Source organism: Zootoca vivipara, chromosome 14, assembly GCF_965207765.1.
Source record: "Zootoca vivipara chromosome 14, rZooViv2.hap1.1, whole genome shotgun sequence".
Lineage (NCBI taxonomy): Eukaryota > Metazoa > Chordata > Lepidosauria > Squamata > Lacertidae > Zootoca > Zootoca vivipara.
The window spans coordinates 8,490,701-8,494,333 of NC_142597.1; the positions used below are offsets into that span (position 1 = coordinate 8,490,701).

At 38.6% G+C, this 3,633-nt stretch overlaps 1 pseudogene; it reads right to left on the minus strand.

Moving 5' to 3' along the window:
• Positions 1-2,715: 2,715 nt before the first annotated feature.
• LOC148683481 (U4 spliceosomal RNA) lies at positions 2,716-2,780 on the minus strand (annotated as a pseudogene).
• Between the last annotated feature and the right edge of the window lie 853 nt (positions 2,781-3,633).

Consider the following 3,633-nt stretch of genomic DNA (forward strand, 5'->3'; position numbering starts at 1 on the left):
TGATGGGTGTTGGAGTCCAGCAACATCTGGAAGGCATCTGGAAGGAGGAGGATGCTTTACGTCATGGTTCCCACAACCCCTTTAGAAGCTTTCATTCCCCAAGTATTTCCAAGATTTAGCTCGAAGTATAAATAGTGTGATTTTCCTGGCTGTGCTTGCCCTCTTGGGTACTGAATGCATTTTTAGTGCTAGCTCTAGGTCTTGGGGTGCCCTTGGCATGATGCCCTCAGTGGGACCCTGTGTGGTTCCAATTCTTCCTCACTGTTGTCAACATTGCCCATTCTCTTACCCTCTCTGTTTGGATGCAGTCCACAGAAACCACTCAAGTGGAAGATGTTTCATCTCCTCACTTTTGTCACTGCTCAGTTGCTTAGATGGAACTAATCAACAGGCTCTGACGGTGAGTATTAGGGGACTCCTGGTGTTGACCCTAGCCTTCCTGCTGCGGTGTCGCCCCCCCCTACAACATGCCTACATCTGATTTGTCTTACACCACCAAGCTCTGGAGCTTTTCTCTGATGGCCACAGCCGTTCTGATGAGGCAACAGTAGGCTGGAGAGATGCCTTTTTACACTGCTGCTCTGCCAGCGATGCCAACAGTGCCACCACCATGGGTTCTGAGTTGTTGATACCATCTGCATGGAAGGGAAAAGAGGAAACTGCTCCAGTTCTAGGTCAGACCTGTTTAGTATCATTTTGTCTATTTTAGCTGGCAGTGTCTCTTCAGCGTCACTTCTCTCTTAAAAAAAATAATTATTGAAAAGAAACTTTAAAACAATACAAATTACCAATAACATAACCAATTACATTCCCCACCTTTTCCCCTCCCTCTCCCACCCTCTAAGGACTTCCCTCAGCTCCCCTCTCTGGTTTGTTTATACATCTTATTCTCTGCATGTTATGAAATTGTACATATCATTACCTTATCTATCATGTGTTCTACTAATAAATTGTGGATGTTTATTCAAAACCTGCCAAAGAGTCCAGATCCTTTTGTTGTCTTTTTAAATAGTTTGTAAAAAGTTCCCATTCTTCTTTGAAGTCACGGTTGTCCTTCTCATGTAGTTTATATGTCAAATTTGCTCATCAGTTTTTCTTGCCATTGTTCTTTCATTGGGATTTACTAATTCTTCCATTTTTGTGCTAACAAGACTCTTGCCGCTGTTGTAGCATACATAAATAAGTTCTTTGTTTTCCTTGGCTGGTCTTGTCCTAGAATCCCTAACAAAAATGCTTCTAGTGTTTTTTTGTTTGTTTTTTACAAATGTCATTTTGAACATCTTTTTCAATTCATTATATATCATCTTCCCCCATTTTTTTACTTCTCTACATTCCCACCACATATGATATAAAGTACCTTCTTTTGCTTTACATTTCCAACATATGTTTGACCCAGTTTTGTACATTTTTGCCATTTTTACTGCTGTAATATACCACCTGTACATCATTTTCATATATTTTTCCTTCAAAAGAGAACAGTCTGTAAACTTCAAATCTACCTTCCACAATTTTTCCCAATCCCCATAATGTATATTATGTCCTATATCTTGCATCCATTTGATCATAACCAATTTGACCTCCTCACCTTTCATTTCCCATTCTAGCAGAATGCTGTATGCTTTCTTCAGTAGTTTCGTGTCTTCTTCTAAAACCTCCTTTTGAAATCCAGAAATTGTATAGCTAAACTCCTTTTTAACCTCCTTAAACATCTCATTTAATTGTCAGTAATGCAACCAACTCTGAAAATGATGTTTAATTCTCCATAGTCGTTTAACTTCCATTTTCCTTCTTGATCTTTCAATAAATCTCTATTTGTAGGCCACTTCCCCTTTTTGCCAAGCGGTTTGAGTAACGAAGCTTCTATTGGTGATAATCACCAAGGCGTTTTTTGTTCCATTAAATCCTTATACCTTTTCCACACTCTCATTAATGATTTCCTTATTATATGGTTATAAAATCCTTTATGTACTTTTCCTTTCCCATACCATAGGTATGCATGCCATCCATATCTATTGTCATGTCTTTCCAAATCTAATGCTTCTTCCTTTTCCAGTTTTATCCAGTCCCTAATCCAAACCAAACATGCAGCCTCGTAATATAATTTAAGGTCTGGGAGGGTGAAGCCTTCTCTTTCTTTTGTATCTGTAAGTATCTTATGTTTAATCCTTGGCCTTTGCCCCTCCCCTCCGACAAATCTGGAAATATCCTTTTGCCATCTTTTGAGGCAATCATCTTTAACCATTACTGGGACTGTCTGAAAAGAAAGAGCATTTTCGGCAGCACATTCATTTTATCACCACAATTCTTCCTAATAGGGAGAGGTTCATCCTACTCCATGTTTCTAGATTCCTTTTTATCTTACACCATACTTTTTCATAATTGTCTTTATACACATTTATATTTATTTTTATTAACCATATCCCTAAACATTTTACTTTTTTATGAATTTCTATCTCAATACTTTGCACCAAATCTTTTTTTTCTTTTTAGATTTTTAACTAATAATTTAGTTTTATTCCTATTTAATTTAAATCCTGCCACTTCCCCAAATTCTTGAATTTTCTCTATCACCTTAGGGAGAGAATCTTCTACCGTAATTACTAGATCATCAGCAAAGACTTTCAATTTAAATTTAAATTCTTCCCAGTTTTTATCCCTATAATCTCTTTTTCTGCTCTTACATTTCTTGCAAGTACTTCCAGGACCAAGATGAACACAATTAGCAATAATAGCGCCTTGGATTAACCTCATTGGCTACGATACTGCCACTGCGCAAAGCGCAAAGCTCTTCAGGGTCACTTCTCATTGCTTGCTATCAGGGTTCCTATAATGGGAGATGCCAGGGATGGAAACTGAGAGATAGCGGCAGAACCGAGGTCATCCAGTGAGTTTCAGGAAATCACACCTCGATTTCCAGTCCAGAATACTCTTATCCACTGTACTTACACAGGTTCTCAAACTGGTTTGGGAGCCCACTTGGGGAGATGACCCTTTAACAATTATGGTGGAGCAAGGAAGACTCACCAGCTGTGGGAAGGGGTTGAACAAGTCACAATTTTCTCCATATAAATGTCCTTCTGGCCTCATCTGCAGTACAGTATACATTTCAAAAAGCATCATTCCACCTTAAGCAGGCATGGCTTCCCCCAAAGAATCATGGGAAGTGTAGTTTGTTAAGGGTGCTCAGAATTGTTAGGAGACCCTATTCTCCTCCCAGAGCTACAATTCTCAGAGTGGTTTGACCATCAATCCCTCTTCTCAGTGGTATAATATTGCTTGAAACGTATAGTGCAGATGGTCTAACAGTCTCTGACTTAATGTTTTAAAAACTTACTTTTTATATAAAAAAGTATTATTCAGAAAACATGTATTTGGCAATACTGAAGTTAAAAATGTGTGTATTAGGTAAAATGCACACAAAAATGCCAACAAAATTTCACCAGGACTTCTTTATTATTAAAAAAATATCACAAACTGATGTGGAAATGTGGTAAATTGAACTTTGAATTTGGGGAAAATGGAGTGAAACTGGAATTGATAGATTCATTTATCCCAAATAAAGTCTCTTCCCCACCTCGGGGGGAGGAGATGTTGTGGGCGCCACGAGGCCTTCACGTGGGGGGGAATGGTTAG